The sequence below is a fragment of the Alexandromys fortis genome, unplaced genomic scaffold (genome assembly GCF_014885135.2).
Source record: "Alexandromys fortis isolate MF-2015 unplaced genomic scaffold, M_Fortis_MF-2015_v1.1 scaffold_4, whole genome shotgun sequence".
In the NCBI taxonomy this organism is placed as follows: domain Eukaryota; kingdom Metazoa; phylum Chordata; class Mammalia; order Rodentia; family Cricetidae; genus Alexandromys; species Alexandromys fortis.
In genome coordinates, this window is record NW_026067944.1 from 4,602,325 (window position 1) to 4,621,672 (window position 19,348).

The window sequence follows — 19,348 nt, forward strand, 5'->3', positions numbered from 1 at the left end:
CAAATTAATACATATTATTCAGAGGAGAGCATTTCACGTTCATCTCAAATTTATGTAATTGCATTATATAAAGTTTTATTGACAATTTCAACCCTTTACATTCACATATCTTTCCTTGTCTTTTGTAAATCATAACCTCAGGCTGAGTCCCTGGGCAAGAAACACAATCTTCTGACATCACCTTAATAAACGTTCCATGTTAGGCATGTCTCTTCTGCCTCTGTCGACATAAGGTACAGACACAGGGAGTAGAGTCTATTTTTGTTCAACACGCTTTTGATTTGCTTTGCTTGTCACAGCAGGTTATCTTGGCATCCCTTTTGCTGACCCTCACTTTCCCTTCTTGCTCTGTATAATGCACACACAACACAGCCTGGCCTTTTCAACAGTACGAGTCTGAATCCCAGAACAGTGTGAAAGGCTTGTCTGTCACTACAGCCGTGAGCTCACCTCTTTCCCTGTTGTTCTAAGTGCCCATGTTTTCTACCCCTTTTCTTTCTTTCCATGTACCTCACCAATGATGATACTTTTGCTTGTCTGTTCCTCAACTGCCCTTTGAGTCTCTTATGATACATTTTATTTAAGGACACCTCAATCCTTTTCCCTATGGATGAATTTATTTTTTATTGTTCCCTGCTTTTGGTATTATAACTTGTGTCATTGATACAGTGAAGTGGGGTGTACTTCTGTATATGTGTTGCTTTTATTGGTTGGTGAATAAAGCTGTTTCGGTCAATGGCTTAGTAGAGTCAAGCCAGGCAGGAAATTTGAACAGAGATATATAAAGAGAGTAGGTGAAGCCAAAGGTATGTATACCATGTAGCTCTCAAAGGAGACAGATGCTCTGGAATCTTGCCAGTAGGTCACAACCTCATGGAGATCTACAGACTAATGGAAATGGGTTAATTTAAGATATAAGAGCTAGCTAGAAATATGCCTGAGTCATTGTGATTACTCAGGTCTGAGCAGTCAGGAAATGAGCTAGCAGTTTCCGCCTATAATATAGCACAGAACTCACTGTTCATTTGGATTATAATTAATCATTAAAACACACTTATATTAGGTGAAAGCTAAAATCCTATTGTTTAATGTGGATTCATGACATTAAGACTTTGGATAAGAGAACTGACTTCTGTGTACTTAACAAATGTTTTGAAGAAGACGGAATGTACAAGAAGAATTCAAAGCAATAAAAATATTGCACAAAATCAAGAATATGAAAATGGGGTCAGGCAAACCATTCTGTAAAAACTACATTGTAAGTATGTTTGCCTTTGTGGGTCATAGTCACTGTTATAACCACTAAACATTATCATTTTAATAAAAGAAAGCAGCCAATGATAATATAAGTGTATGTGTGTGTGTGTGTTTGTGTGAAATTCCTAGTTTTAAAGAAATTTCCTAATGAAGTAAAGAAAATTTCACTTGGTCTTTGAATAAATGTCACAATATTGCTAGAATCAGCATTTAATATTTTTCCATCAACTGAATTTACTTCCATTCTATCTATAGATAATTTCAGTATGCCTCTTATTTCATATTCACCATGTCTGAGTAATAAGTAATTTTCTTGTGCCAAGCAACAGTCTTATTTATTTCAAAGATAGAATCATTCCCCCAGGACTGTAACATGTAAATTCATGTACTCCTTTATTATCAATTGGAATCTGAATTTTTCTCAATTTTAAATGTCTACTATGGTTGGGTGGGAATTTTATATGGTCTGTCTTGACACAGAAGTATATGCAGCAAAAAACTCTGGGAGTGATTGACTCTCTGTGTATCATTTCATTTAAGCTGCCCCATTCACTGAGCTGGATGATGTAGTTTTCTGATGTGGGAGTGTCATATATCAATCTGTTGATTTCATTGGTTAAGCAATAAAGAAACTGCTTGGCCCTGATAGGTTAAAACAGAGGTAGGAGGAGTAAACAGAACAGAATGCTGGGAGGAAGAGGAAGTGAGCTCAGAGATGCCATGCTCCCCTCTCCAGGGTAGACGCGATAGCTCTGCTTTCTGAGACTCGCGATGAAGCTCCAACCCAGGATGGGCGTAGGTTAGAAACTCTAGAATTGACAGAGACTTCTTGCTGCCTGGACAGTAACCCAAAGTTCTTCTGTACCATTTGAGACATCCATCTTCAGCTTACAGACACATAGTATCCAGCAGACTTTTCCATGAAGCAAGAAATTTCAAAGAAAGTTCTTCCTTTATTGGCAGTTTGTCAGTCATTTTCTTCTGTCTCCTGTAGAATGTCTGGCAGACTCTTTCATGAAGCAGGAACCTCAAAGTACAGTCTCACTTTTAGGAAAGTTAAGCAGTCATTTCTCTGTGGGTCCTGTATTTCCAGTTAAGCAGACCAGGCAAGAGCAGTTTCTTGCCCAAATGGCTAGCAAACTCCATAAGGATCTTCTCTGGGGCCCATCTTCCTCTTGAAGTAAATTGGTGCTGCCAGGAGCAGATGTCTCTCACTGTCATGAAAAGTCTTAAGTTCTTAAACATTTTAAATGCCATGTTCTGTAGCTCTTTGAAGTAGTTGAAGAATACCTTCATATCTGAAATATATCTCTGTACATCTAGAAAACCTAACTAACATGATTATAAGCTTGACTATTAAAAAGGACTCTCTATTAGTCTGTATTTCTTAATTATACATTACATCTTTTAATAAGCTGCACAAACACAATACCTTAATCAAGAGCAGAAATATACATATAACAAAATTGACCTAAACTAAGATCCATATCTATGAAAATCTCTATAGTATATGCCCATTTTAATGTAAACATACATTTATAAACAATCATTTAGGGAATTTGGGTATAGTTCTCTCTAAACTGTTTCCTACTCTTTGTTGGTTGATGCAATTTTTGGGGGTGTTCATGGAAAACTTTCAGGGGATCTTGGTCCATCAAACCACATTAGTCTGGAAGGATTCCACAGGTTTTCATCCTCTGTTAAAACAGAAGCAGAAAGTCTTTTCCAAAACAACAAATCTTTATACCCAAATTTTGAATACAAAATACCTTTAACGTATATATGGTAGTTACTTAGCTCCTTCACAGTCAAAAATTAAAAAAAACTACAATTATATACATAATCCACACTCTGTTTATATTCTATCTTTACGTGTCTTAATTTTTTAGTCTATTACTTTTTAATATTTATATTGTTAACTTTACTCCATTAATCTATGACTGTCTTTACTCTGTTTCTTCAAAGACTTTGTTATATTTTTAAAAAAAAACATTTATTTCTTTTTATAATTCTCTGTACTTTTTTCTTCTCTCTCCCAAGTCTACGTACATTTATCCAACACTGACTAGTTTAGAGTTCTTTTATGTCTGAATCTGTCCTGTTGTGTATCTGTAATTCTTTTCTGTCTGAGAGTGTTTCTTTAAATGATAAGCAATTCTAAGACTGCTTTGCCTTTTGGCTCTGACCAGTTTGACATGGCAGGGTGGCGGTCTGTTTAGCATGAGCCATGCTCACAGCCCCATTTTCAGGCACAGAGTGCACCTATGTTGCCATTAAGCAAATTGTAGCAGTCTGCTCACAAATCCCATTTAAATGCTGGGTCTCATGAAAGAGCCATAGTTCGTGCTGGCAGCACAGCCCAGGAAACTACCAGTTCAAAACTGCATGGCTTTTTTCTGCTATCACTGAATCAGGAAAACCTCTGGAAGAAAATGTGGCTAAACTTTTTTGTGTTTGTGTGTGTGTGTGTGTGTGTGTGTGTGTGTGTGTGTGTGTCTAGAGATCCTTTCCAAGCCTTCTCTGGTTTTATGTGGATATAGTCAACCATGTTGGACCATCCCTGGTTAATACCTACTTGGAGACAAATGAAACGTGAATAAAAGCTGGAATACTGTGTGTAGCAAGGTTCTAATAGAACATAAACATTTGTTCTCTAGTCAATAGTAAGAAGGTCTAGTCGATTGATACTGTCATATTGCTTATTTCCTCTGTAATTAAGAGAAAAACTATGGTTTTTTGGCAAGGAACTAAGGCAGTGCTTGAGAATGAAATTAAATAGAGAAATTGTATTTATTCATAATCTTCTAAAAGTATAAAGAGGTGTCATTTGAATATCCCAAATGGTAATTGGTAAAACAGCAATTTGGAACAGATGGAGACCCCCTGGTGCACTGAGCAGTCATTAAACACTATAAAGATTTATTAAACTCACTATTAATGCTGCTGGCATGCCCTTCAGGTTCTTATAGTAAGTCTTCTTTCTAATATTCACATTCTCATTCATGGAGGTGTTGTGGTAATTTAACTCTCTAATTTTCCTTGATGCCTCAAATAAGAGAACTATTAGTTACAGAGCTAGCTAGCCAGTTTTTATGTCAATATTTGCAATTTTAAATACTTCATGGACTCTTTGTGAAATTTTACATTGTAAATGATTGGTTCCTCTTCTGTAGGTGTACTTTCAAACTGGACCATTTCAGTTTCACAGTCTCAAACAACAAAAGATGAGCCTGTAATCATTTCAATCAAGGTCAGATGTGGAGCATGCCCCCTGGTAGCCTAGTAGGGGAATTGTTATAATTTTAAATGAATAGGGAGAGCAGAGATTGAAGATGCAAGGAAGTCTATAAAGAGGCAGAGAAGAGAAATTGAAAGATTTTGTAGGGCCAAGATTCTCACACCATAAACATGGGACCTGCAATGCTGGCCAGTCAAGGGTAAGAAATACTAAAATCTAGGCCTGTTTTCTTCCCTTGTGATGATGGACGGCTTGCTTTCACCCCTAACCTTCATTCTTTTCAAGGCATGCTGTCTGTAACAGTTTCCAAATCTGTGGAGAACTCTATGCATTGCCTTTCCAAATCCTAGTCAGGTGTTAACTGCCTGTTTTCCCCAGGCTTAATGCAGTAACCTCTTGTTTTATCTTCTTTCAAATCATTGTTTGACTTGGCCTTTCTTGGAAAACCTTGAGGTTTAAGTTACTTTATTTGATTTTAACTAATAAGGTATTTGGCTGAGGAACTTGCTTTAGGATGGAAACATTTAAAACAAAATTTTAAAAAGAAATTACTAATATAAGCAAATACTACAGAGAGAAAAGTTATTTGTTCGAGGAGATGGAATAGGGGCAGTCCATGATAAGATACAGCACTCATGTTGTTATGCCATTAGATGAAATACGGATGAAGGGAGACTGAGTAGTTGTATTTTGTAGGGATGGTAGCAATAGTAATAAGAGTCCTGGGTTATCTCAATTTGTTTATAATTCTAGAGGTATGAGCATAGAAAAAAAAAGAAGCACAATTTACTAACAGACAATTATGAATATCTGGGGAGAACTAGAAGGCTTGTTGAAGAATTGAAGGTATCTTCTATCTCATGGATTCATGCAGACATGTAAGGCAGAAGAACAGCAAAGTGTATTATAAGTGTCAGTTCATTACTTGACTTTTCTAAGTATCTCATGTTAAGAAAAGGGCCATGGTGGAAATAGTTTAGTGTTCTTACGTAGGGGATGAAGAAACGTACTTACTTTGAACAAACATATCTGGATTTAGCTTAAGACTATATCATACCTGCTCACCTGCCTGATAGGATCTTTTGCAGTATTTCTTAAGTTTAATTCCAATTTGAATAATCTGGTGTTCCCTTTAAAATGAAGATTTTGATCCAGTGGGTAAGGAATGTCAAGATAATGTGGTCTGGGTTATCTTCTCAAGCATTTACATTGAGATATTTACACGAATTAAAAATGATCAATAGAATTGTTGAACATTGGAAATATCGTGTGAAGAAATAGTCATGTCACATAACAGAAGACAGATGTTAATAAAGCTCAATGGTATGCCATAACTATGAGGTATTTAGTGGTTATGGTAAGGTAATCATGCTGAAATAAAAGACAAGTTTTTTCACCATAATCATTGAAAGACACATACATTGTCTTTTCATATTTTAGAAGCAATATATATTATTTTTTGGCCATCTTTTCCAAACACATATAATCATCTAGACCTGTAAGGATGCTAGTAATGATTTAGATTTTTGAATAAAAAGAACACTATGTAAAGTTTGGGTTTCATTTAATCTGCCATATAAATGAACTGAATGAAAAAAATCACATGATCATCACATTAGATTATGAAAAAGTCTTCGAAAAAAAATCCAATACCCTACATGAGAAAGGTCTTGGAGAGATTAAGGATAACATAGTAAATGCACTATACATCAAGCTGATGGCCAACACCAAATTAAATGGAGAGAAATTTGAAGAAATTCCATGAAAACCAGGAACAAGACAAGGGTATCCCACTCTTTTTGTATCCATCCAATATAGTATTTCAAGTCCTAGATAGATCAATAAGACAACTAAAAGAGATCAATGGGCTACAAGTTGGAAAAGAAGAAGTCAAAGTAACATTATTTGTAGATGATATGATAGTATACGTAGGTGACCCCAAAAATTCTACCAGGGAACTTCTATAGCTGATAAATACCTTCAGCAAAGTCACTGGATAAAAGATTAGCTAAAAAACAAAAACAAAACCAAAAAACCCAATAGCCTTCCTATATATAAATGATAAATGGATAGAGAAAGAAATCACAGAAAGAACAACCTTCAAAATAACCACAAATAATGTAAAATATCTTGATATGACTCTAACCAAGCAAGTGAAAGACCTGTATGACAAGAACTTCAAGTTTTGTTAGAATGAAATTGAAAAGAAATCAGAAGATGGAAGGTTCCCTATGCTCATGGATCAGTAAGATTAACATAGTAAAAATGGCTAATTAACAAAAGCAATCTACAGATTTCACACAATCCCTATCAAAATCCCAACACAATTCTTTACAGACCTTAAAAGAATAACACTCAACTTCATATGGAAAATCAAAAACCCAGGATAGCTAGAACAATCTTTAAAATAAAGGCATTTCTAGAGGCTTCACCCTCCCTGACTTCAAGCTCTATTCTAAAGTTATAGGAATAAAAATGCATTGTATTGGCAGAAAAACATACTGATCAATGGAATTAAATTGAAGATTCATATGTAAATACACATGGGTATGGACACCCGATTCTTCACAAAGAAGCCAAAATTATACACTAGAAAAAAGAAAGCAATTTCAACAACTGGTCTATGCATGCTGCTACCAGAGTCATCCTGATCTGAGTGGCCAGTGCTTCCACCACAAGCCAGGATGTCATCCTGGTGAGCTGCTGCCAGTGACTATATCTGGCTCTGTGGTTTAGCTGGAGCTGCAGTCTGTGTTGATATCTGTGACTTGCTTCACCTCAGGCAGCCATGGAACCCTGTGTAATCAAATCAGAGGGCCATGGTTACCCTTCCTTGTCCCTGGGAAATCTGTCCCCGCCTTTATCTGTACACTGATAGCCCTGATTCTCACAGAAAAGCTTCCTCTTGTCCACCACTGTACTCAGGAGAGATGGCCCTGACCCTCACCACTGGTGAGGGAGAACTGACTGTGATGGCATAGGGGAGTTGGCTCCACCCCTTTCCCTGAGGCAGCTGGCCCTAGTAGTGACCAGTTCAGCTACCACTCAGGCCTATAATGGGACCTAGGTTTGGCCCACTCTAACATCTACCTTATATAGGACCTACTGGAGCTCAGGAAGGGATTGGTCATGTGGAACGATAGTCATAGGATCTCCATGACTTTGGGTGGCCGCAGGATATCCCAACGGAGTTTCAATGAGAGCCCTGTGATGGGGGCATACCCAAAACAAGACCAATGATTCATTGAACCAGACCAATGATTCATTGCAATGGATATTTGATAGTAACGTTGACTGGACAAAAGGGTGTACTATGTGATACACTGTTCCTAATGCCACCAGGACGAATTAAGGAAGAGGTATTGGAGATGTGTGAAAGATATGAAGATGTGAAGGTTTTTTTTTTTTTTCTTTTTTGCTTGCTTTGTTTTTGTGCTTGATTTGTTTGTTTTATTTTTTTGAACATTTTCTTTTGGGGGGTCACCAAAGGAATGAGGGGAGGATATGGGGGTACTGAGAGGTGAGCAGAATAAGAGTATATGAGGTGAAATTCCCAAAGAATCACTAAAGAAGTTATTCTTAAAAAAAAAAAAAAAGACCCAGCTATACTACTTTTGGGCATATACCGAAAAGTTGCACCATCCATCATACCACAAGGTCACTGGGTCAATTAGGTTCATGGCATCTTTATTTATAGTAACCAGAAACTGAAGCAACCCAGGTACCCCTCAAATGAAGAGTGGATAAAGAATATGCGAGACATAAAAGGGAGCCTACCCCTAATACTGACTGGAATGCCAGAACACAGAGGCTGGATGTCCAGAGACCTTGGATAGAATCAAACAAACTGACAAAAAAGTCAATGTAGTGATGCCTGATGATATTCTGCTATACTTAGATTGATGCCTAGCTCGACTGTAGTGATAGAGGCATCATCCAGCAATTTGTGGCATCAGATACAGAGACCCACAGCTAAACATTAGTCAGAGTTCAGGGAATCCTGCAGAAGAAGGGGAAGAAGGATTGTAGGAGCCAGAGGTGATCAAGGACAACACAAGAAATCATAGACTTTTCTTGGGCTCAAGGGGCTCACAGACTGAACCAACAACCAGGGAGCCTGTATGGGACTAACCTAAGCCCTCTACATATGTTACTGTTGTGTAGTTTGGTCTTCTCATGGAACTCCTAAGAGTAGAAGCAGGGGCTGCCTCTGACTCTTTTGCTGCCCTTGGGAACCTTATTCCTCAAATTGGGTTGACTTTCCTTAATGTGAGGGAAAGTGCCTAGACTTACTGAAAGTGCCATGTTTGGTTGATATCCATGGGGAGGCCTGCCTTTTTCTGAATAGAAACAGAGAAGGAGTGGATGGTGGGTAGAGGTGGTGGGGAGGGACTGGGAGGAGAAGAAGGAGGGGAAACTGGTTGGGAGGCTAATAATAATAATAATAATAATAATAATAATAATAATAATAATATCATCATCATCAAACAATAGGAGTGTAGGTAGGACTTTGTGAAACTTTGAGTCATACTGTTCAGGCTGCACTATTTGTTATTGAACTGACCCAGAAAAAAGAAATAGACTATTATACATCAGCATTACTTTAAAACATGGAGATGGTACGTGTTAGTCCTAAATTTATTTGCTCTGGGAGCCACAAATAAATAGAATGAATGGGAGGGTGGTTTCAAGGGCTCCTGCTTCATTGCTTTGCAGAAATTCATTGTCTTGGAGAAAGGACAAGAATGTGTCAGATTTCCCGGCTGATCTGTTTGTTCCCCAACTGTAGCTAGGCATGGACAGTGACTCTCAAGGGTGTCTCTAGACAATGAGAACAGTAGAGACTCTTGTTTACTGCCCAGATTGTTTGACATTCAAAGATGGGGTTTTCACTTCCCAGGCTCTTAAGCATCTTGGCAGCAAAGGTTTCAACTGAGCTCCTTCCCAGGGCTTGCTCTTAGTTGGAGAGGCCACTCATAAAACCATGTTCCCTTTTCCGGATAGCTCAAGTTAGCAATTGGTAAACAGAGAGCTACGAGGGCCTGTCCCAAGGGCACAATATAGAACAACCCTGAGGAAGCTTCAGGCTCCAGAGTTAGCCAGAGGCATCATAACTGGTGTAGTTTTCCCACATTTCATTTCTGTTTCTTTGCTTCTTTGTTATTATTTCTCTTGAGTGTCTCTGCCTGTACTCTCTGCTTCTAAACCCCTGAGTCTTCTTTTGAGACTTTTGAGGAGAGCCTGTGACAGTAAGTGATGGATGACCAGAATCTTATAGAATAGTTTTGAAGTAAGCAACTATGTAAGTCTTTTAACTAGTATAGAAGCAGACTTTTGTAGGTATTTTTATGTTCACTAATTACCCTTTCCTCTTTCACTTTTTTTATGAAGTGGGAGTCCCTTAGTCCACGGAGGTGTGCACTTTGAGATGAACACAGGAATCCATTGTCTTCTAGCTGTCTCTTTGCTTCCTGGCCTGTGATGTAGGCAGTTTTTCTGTGTCTTGTTCTCTGTTCAGCGTTTGTTATTGAACCTGAGACTCAACACAAAGAGGGACATCAGTTACATAACATATGTAGCTCAAATACTGATACTATTTTAACAGTTTTGCATGTTTTGGCATTTTAGCATTAATTTTGAAATTATTTGTCACGAAATAGAAAAAGTTCTATTATTCTCTGTAATTAGTTTGCTATTTGTACCTCGCAAGGTATTATTATGATTGACTGATGATTTGCACCATGATAGATTCAGGACATCACATTTTATATTAGTGCTTACTTTTGTTGATCACCAGTGGCCATTTGTTGTTTCTTCCAATCCTTTGTTTCACCCTTAGTAACAAAATATATTTATTTTCTCAATATAATTAAAGCTTCTTATTTTTGTTAATAAAAAACTGTGTTTTCCAATAAGTTTGCTCCAAACTGATTTTAAAGATTGGTTGTTAAGTATGTAATAATGTGAAACATAATATCTAACATCTGTATTTCTTTTCTTTGAAATAACTCTGATGTATAATTAAATACAAACCTTTCTAGTAGTTTTCCAGAGGGAAATATCAAAGTTTGAGTTCCATTGTGTTTATCTGGTATAATTCTTATCCTGTGAAAGGTACGCCTTAGCCATAAGGTCAAAATTCAGTAAGCATAGGAAAGCCAGAGTTCTTATTTTTCTTTTCTTGGTTTATTATTTTCATAAATTCCATTACATTTTCTGCAGTTGCTTTGGCTCAAAGATAGTATAAAATATTCTTTTGCATCTCCTGGTTTTGAGCAGTCATTGAATTTTTATTAGGAAATTAGACAGTGGAGGGATTCATTTCCCAGGCTGCAGTGTGGACCGAGCCTGAATAATCATATTGTCTCGATAAAAAATTATAACTAAAAAATAAGCGCCAGTTTTAAAAAAAAAAAAACCCTCTCTTTCACCATTTCCCATTTTTAAACATCTAGACAATACTTCTTTTGGAAAATTTCCTATTTATTTTAAATTTTCAGACTTTTAGATATTTAAAATCTCTCTTTGCTTCATAAGACATTTCTTAAAATTAATTTTATCATACACAAAATCTAATTGTGCATATAAGGAGTATCCTATGATGTTTTGATATGTGCATTTCTATATTTTAACAGGATGTCAACTTGTAATAATTCTCAAAGTTGAATATTCTAAATCACATTAAACAATATTTTAACAACTTTTAAGAGAACATAAGTAAATACAAGAAGAAAATTATTTTTTAAATATTTCAAAATAAGTTTTCTTATAAACTAAAACAAATTTAAATATAAAGAGAAAACTATAGTTATGATAACTTAAATCTAATCTAGAAACGTTTTAATTATTTTGGAAACCTATGTTACATGAAAGAGCTTAGCCTGTATCTCCCATTAAAGAATCTTCTCTTCATAACAAATGAATTTAATGAAACCCTGAGATTGCACAATTCACTAAAATAGGAATTTGTTTCTAGTAGTTCTTGAAGTAGAAAAGTCTCAAATGATGGTATTGGCATCTGCAGACAACCTCTGGCTTCATTCGCACATGGTAGAAGAGTAAGAGAGAATGAATTTTGTATACTTACATGATATAAAAAGGTAGGAAGAAAATGGACTCGCACACATTTGTATAGACCCATTAATGTATTCTCTAGGGCAGGAACCTTGACAATATGTGCAGCTCCAGTGATGCCCATCTTCAAACACTGTTGCTTGGGAATTAAATTTCAAATGTGAATTTAGGGAACAGTAACAAGCACACAGTATTATAATGTTAAGGATGCCCGGTGTTTATTAAAAGTCAAACTGAATTACTGGTTGCTTCATCCTGTAGCTAAGGCTTCAACTTTGCTCAAAGGAGATATGAATGTTTTCTCTATAATAGGTATTTTTAAATATTTTTTAATGTTTGTGTGTTTGTTTACATGTGTACAAATACACATGTCAGGGTGTCCAAGGAGACCAGAAGAGGCTATCAGATCTCTGTTAGTTGGAGTTATTGGTGGTTGTGAGCCTTCAGACCTGGTTGCTGGGAACTGAATTTAGGTCCTTTGTAAGACCAGCAAGTGTTCTTAATCACAGAGCCATCCCTCCAGCCCCTATAAAAGATTTATTTTCTTAACTAATATATTCATGTATTTGCATATCTATCTATCTATCTATCTATCTATCTATCTATCTATCTATCATCTATCTATCTATCTATCCATCTATCATCTAACTATCATCTATCTGTACACAAATATGTGGGCATGCATATCTGTAAGGCTTCTGCAAAATTCAGAAAAGGATGCTGGGTGTCTTGCTCTGTCTTTTTCTGTCTTATCTCCTTAAGACAGGGTCTCTCACTGAATCCTGGCTCCCCATTTCCTCAGCTAGGTGACTGACCCACAAGCCCCAATAATGCTCCTCAACTTTGAGCTGGGTTTACAGGACTATGCGTCCATTTGCTTTGTGTGGATGCTGAAGGTATAAATTCCTGCTTGCAAAGAAAGTGCTCTTGCACTCTGAGCCATCTTTCCTAGCCCCATGACAGATTTTGTTGGAGTATGTTTGATGAGGTGATTGCCTCCCTAACAATTGTACCTTCCACCTCATTTCCAGGGTTTGCAACAGTCTCTAGATGATAAAAACAAAACAAAACAAAACAACAAAAACATAGTATCTCTATATTCCCGAAAATCTCTTTATAGCATGTTCTCCGTCCATTGTACTTTGTTATTTTCCTATCAAATGTAGTGTGATTTGCGATTGATCTCATGTTTGTTTTATTTGCTTTACTGCTCTTTTCTTTGCAACTTATAAAGTGTGTGTGCTTAGTGACCATCTACAAGATAAGGACCGTCTGACGAAAGAGGATGTCCTTCATGTAAAAATATGTTGTAATGTTATAATGTTTTCATACCTGGATAAATCACTCATTCATGGCATGAATTTTGAAGTTAATTTTCTAGTCTAAGTTGTAAAATAATTTTTAATGTTATCTTTTGTTGCTTCTTAAAATTCTTCCAAGTAAAAGAAGACGACAATGGGGGCCCAAATAGTTTAATTCTGCATTAATACAAAAGAGTACAAATTTGTAAGTTGAACTATTTTAATAAAGTATAAAAGGTTCTGGTAAGGTTTTTAGGTGTTGCGGCTCTACAATCTACAATCTCCATCATAGCTATGATTTATGTTAGTATTGTGCTTCAACTGATGCAGCCCATTTTCTCTCTCTGTCTGCTTGGGCTGTTGTAACACAGTACTACATCCCAAGGAGCATGGATGAGGGAAGTTTAACTTTCCATATTTCCAGGAGTAAGGTTTCTAGCGTTGGCTTCCCTTTCGACCTCTAGTTGGCTATCATTTTGCTATTTATTTTATTCCATAACTTTGTAAGAAGGGAAGAGTGAGTCCTGTGGTGTTTCTTCTTGTAAGAATATTTTGAGCCGGGCGATGGTGGCGCACGCCTTTAATCCCAGCACTCGGGAGGCAGAGGCAGGCAGATCTCTGTGAGTTCGAGACCAGCCTGGTCTACAGAGCTAGTTCCAGGACAGGCTCCAAAGCCACAGAGAAACCCTGTCTCGAAACCCCCCCCCCCCAAAAAAAAAAGAATATTTTGAATCCTATGTGATAACAGATTCACCTGTATTTGCTCCAGTTAACCTTAACTCCTTCCTGAGATGCCTGGCTCCAAGTATAGTTACATTAGCAGCTCAAAAAATGAAAGAAAAACAATCAAATATCCATTCCAGAATACTCAGTTACCATGCTTTATACCCATTTTGAATAAATTTCTGGCTGGAGTTCTGCACTGCGTTTGTAGATCTCTGTATTTTCTAAAGTCTAGTAAGGGTGTTAATTCACCAGGATTACCCGTAGAGAGATGGAGTACATGGGAATAAATTCTTCTTCATTGCCTTATTGTACTTTGCAGTTTCCTTTTCTCTTTTACTTTTCTATTACACAAGAAACTTTGGCAATTCAAATATAAGTGAGTTTAGAAATAGAATTAAAGGTCATCAGAAAGGAAGTTATGACCAGATGAAAAAACTAAATTATATAGCAGGATTTGAACATTGTTTCAAAATTACATGTTATATGATATGAGAACAGTGTTTAACAAGGACATTGGGAAGAAATTGACTTTCCCTCCTGACTTGAGTAGCATTCTTGTTTCACACCTAAAGTTTTATACATGCTTTCAAAATCCTACTGAATAAAAATTACAAATGGTTTGACATTTTATGATTGCTTAAATATTATACACATTTTCAAGGTCTAAGGCCTAGAAAAGTAATATAAATAATTCTTCAGCCCCTTTTAAATTCCTGCAGGTTATTATAGAAGTTGGGAAATACTCAAGTTTGTATTTCCTCTATCAGCTATTAGTGTGAAAGAACAGTACATAGTTTATATTTTTAGCCACATTATAAGATGTAATAATGGAAGCTCTGTAGTGGTGGCTCACGCCTTTAAGCCCAACACTTGGGAGGCAGAGGCAGGTGGATCTCTGTGAGTTCGAGGCCAGCCTGCTATACAGAATAAGTTCCAGGACAGTCAGGGCTGTTACAGAGAGAAACCCTGTCTCGAGCCCCGCCCCCCCCCCCCCCCCAAAAAAAAAACAGTAAAATGAGGTTTGGAGAGCTGGCTCAGAGGTTAAGAGTCTGGCTGTTCCTTCAGAAGACTTGAAGGCTCCTCATTCTTGGCACCTGAGTCCTAATGGAAAACCACTGCCTTGGAATTCTGAAGCAATCAAGATCCCACTTATCCAAAAAGACTTGCATGGCACAGGGTAAGTCTCCCAAGTTCAGAGGATCACAGCTTGCTTAGTTCTAACACGATGCTTCATTTAGTTTTAGAAATCTATAACATTCCTTGTTTTTCCCTTCTTTACAAAGAATCTAAGACCCGAGGGTATACTGGCAATAGTCAACATCCTAAAAGCAGGATCTGTAATTACATCTACGGCAGCAACCAGGTTCAGCTGCATCGGGAAATAAACCCTAATGACATTTAAGGCTATATGCTTCAAAATGTCTGTATCGTTTTAAGCTTGAGACTATGTGCCTGATGGCTGGTGGACTCTGTAAAGCGAAGAAACAAAGACACGGTTGCCTCAACATGTATTTTCACTTTCACGTCCTTAACTAAATATTGTCTTTATTTAATAAACCAACTAGTACGCGAGTTAAGCGGTAAAATAACCCAAATGTTACAGTTTGATCTGAAAAGCAGTTTCTGAAGGAAAGCTAGAGTGGAGAAGAAAGCAGATACTCAGTTGTTTCAAGACCACAAGTCACTGAGGTTTTGATGGGTGCAGTCAACTCTTTTCGACGCGTATCCCTCTGTTTCATTTCCACGGATTTGGTGGCTAGACGAACTTGAATTAGATGACTAAGTTCAGACCAACTCTCATTTAATTTTACCATGTCCCTGGGCAATCTAATTGTACTTTTGCAAGCTCAGGCTTTGTGTTCTGAAATTCCAGGTAATTATTTGAATCATAACGATCATTATTATGAATTAGTCTACGTGATGGGAAGGGCACAGTGTTCAGAACACTATATTAGAGTGAAATTCTCCTCACTGCTCATGATAATCACAAAACTGCTCAAAATGAGAATCAAATCGGCAGCATATGCCCAAGAAGGATGAAAGTGAGTAAAGGATTCTTTTCAATTTTGCGTATTTTCATTATCCTTTAATTTGCTGAAGGTGAAAGCTTGTATTCCAAATCAGATATTCAACAATTCCTGGTGAGATATTCGAATTCTTGCCTTGCACTTTTAAAAGGGTCACCCATCATTTAGTCTGCTGAGCCATTTTCCTGGCCAATGGATATTTTTTCTTCATCAATGGGGCAATGCATTCAGTAACAGCCAGTACCAATATGAATATACAGTTTCTTTTAGTAGTTTTATCCTTACTGAAATGCTACAAAGGACACAAATGTGTAGAATTCATAGTAATAAAATAAGGAAGAATAGACTCAGAAAGAAACAATATCATAGTATGGAGCAACAAGGAAATGCAAAAGAGATTGTGATTCTTCAAATCTGGAGTTGAATCTTTTACTCTCTGAGAAAGATTTCAATGCCTTTGGCAAGAAACAAGATTTTTAATTTGTCTTCACCTACAATATGTGCCTATATGGATTCCTTGGTAGTATTTGGGAACCTTAGGTCCTTCAAAATAGTTATCACTGAATCAAATCCTCTGCTTTCTAGGCTTTTCTATGGCATGCCTAGAAACATAGCAGTTGACTTGCTAGTCATCTGTTTATGTCAGTATCCATATACTTCATTTGGATCAACCAATGATATATTTGTGCTCTACAAATTCTCTTGATTCATATCAAAAGACAGCACACACACACACACACACACACACACACACACACACACACACCACACATACTGGGGCGGGGAGGATTGGGAAAGTAGGTTTCATTCAGAGGGATTAGACTTTAGAAGAAGAACAATATTGCTAAAATAGCAATCCCATTCTTTCTGCTTTATTATCTTTATTTAAAAATCGATGATAATTAGCCTATTTTTGTCTCTAGAGTTATATTTTAGTTTGTTATTTGTTAGAGCTTATTAGTTATTAGAATATATTTAATTCCCCAATGTATAGTTTATCTGTTTATCCCACAAAAGATGTCAATTTGTTTTGGTCAGGCTAAAGAACTTTGTTCCTAAGTTCACAAAGCTTTTGGTCATAATACAGTTAGGTTAAGTGAACCAATAAAACACAAAAACAAGACAGTTTTCTTTCTACAACCTATTTAGAATCAATATATTAAAGAAAACAAACATAGCCATGGTTGATTTAAAAACAGATATAGTAAGAAATGGATGAATAAAGAAAAAAGAAAGAACAGAGAACACATAGCCACAAGCAGTAAGACTACTAAATTGTCTTTATTTATTCATATATGTAAAATGTTTCATTCATCCTAAGCACCATCATGGGCTGAGGCTACTAATCAAAATAAAATTCATGCAAATATATGTACATGATTTGCAGATGAGCCATGGCCTCCAGGTTTCTGGAAAGTTGCCAGTATTGTCCTTCACACAGCTAACTTTGTGCTTTTTGAGCACTGAAATTGTCTTTTCTTTGTTTTCAATGTGGAGGTCACAAGTGATGTAGGGCGGAGAGGGAAATAGGAATTCTCCTCACCCAGCCATGGCTTTCCCAGGAGGTGTATGCTCAAGATTTCTGTATTACAAGAAAGCATTGCCTTCTCGATTGCCTAAAATTTCAGACTTAAAAAAGGGTCAATTTAGCACAAAATGGCTTGTAACAATATGACAATAATTTATGAGCAGATTTTTGCATTGTGTCTTTTGAAAGAGTCTGATTTCTAGACTCTCTAACCATAAAAGCAATCATATTATTTAAAATGTGTCTTATGAAATGTCCTATGGGATGCTAGCTAGGACCAGTTATCTTTCTTTTGTTCTAACAAGAAACAGACATTACCACATAAGAGTGTAACTTGCCTGAAACCATGGTACTGTGAGGAAGCCACATCTGCCACATTGAATGGCCACATGAAAGAGTGCCAAGTATCCAGACATTTGAGGAAAGCTGTGTTTGTCTTTTTAGCCCCAGGCCAGGCAACCCAGCTTCCAAGCTCAATGCAGCTAAGTGAATGACCACATATAGCGTACAGAGACTCCCAGCTAAGCCCAACAAAGCCAAGACACCTGAGAAATCATACACCTTGGTTGTTTGAAGTCAGCCAGTTTGGAAGTATTCTGTTACACAGTAGTAACTGGATAACTGCAACAGAAACAACACAAAGGACAAAAGCCCTCCACACATTGTCATATTTAAATTATGTGTTGAAGACAACATTGTAACAAAAGAGAAACAGCCTGCTCAAAGGCATGGAAGCAACCATGAGCACATGATTTTTTTTTCTCTTAATCTTGTAACCTTGCTGAACTAATTTATTAGTTATAATACATTTATGGTGGAGTGTTGGAATTTAGTGTATGATATCATCTTCCTGTAAATAGTGACTGACTGCTTTTTCAGTTTTGATACTAATTATTCCTTTCTTTTTCCTGATTTCCCTGGCTATGACTGTCAGTATTACATTGAAGAAAATGCCAGAGGGATAAGTGCTAATTTTTTCATAGATTGTAGAGAGATTTTTAGCTTTTCCTCACTTGTTACAATATTAGTATTTAGATAATTCTATATGGTATCTATTATGTGAGGTATATTATTTCTGTATCTGATTTATCCAGCATTTGTTATTATGCAGGAATATTGAATTTCCTGCACCTGAGATATAAAATACCTTTTCTGTTTTTGTTGGCAGAGTGTATTTTCTATATTCAGTTTTTTGATATAGACATTTATTGATAGACTTCCTTATTACTGGTTTACTATATCCTCTAGGGTTTTTTTTTTGGTGTATTTCATATACTTTTATTTGTTTCAAAAAGTTTAAAAAGTTGCTTCTTTTATATTTTTATTTATTGGCTATTTAATGTTATTAGTCCACAAACACAATGAAAACTTAACAGCGTCATAGGAGAGAGAATTATGCTGAGTCAGGGAAACTGTTATTTAATTATGGAGACTAAATTATCATCTTAGGTAGAAAATCTTACGTACTTTAAAATTAATTTTGAATTATCAGTCATCAACTCTTTCTGATACCAGAGCTTTATCCATCTAATGATCTAGATCTAAGCTTATGCAAACTTATATAAACATATAATTAGATGAGAAATGAGAGCTTTTGAGTTCAGTTTAGAATATTAACTTATCAACATAAGATGATGTATATGACTTGTTGAATTTTCCACTTTAATTAGAGAGATTACTTATTCATTAACTTAATTTAATACAAGCCCAAGATCTTAACATTAATGATTTTTGAGACAGCATTTAAACCGGTCATACAGCACAATAGAATAAGAATTAATATCGTGATCTAATAGATATAACCTTTTATAATTTTATTAAGATAAGGTCAGTAGAATGCATGAGTGTACATGATTTGTAGCATGACATGAGTTCAGAAGTTATTTTAATACATCAATATTTATAATTAAATCTAGTTAGTAACCTATGTTTAGATTATTACAATCTTAAAAATTCCTTGAAATAATTATAAATGATCTTTATCATGAACATACTGTATCCATTTAATAAATTCTAAGTAGATTAGCAGTAGCAAAATTGTAATCACTCTTATCTAAAATATATATGCAGTGTTAGATTAGACTGTAAAAAGTTTTTCTCAAAACTTTTCTCCATCTTAATTCATTTTTCCCTTTCTCTGTGAATTTTGAGCACCACTCATGGGGAGGTAGAATTATTTTTTATATCTCTTGAATCT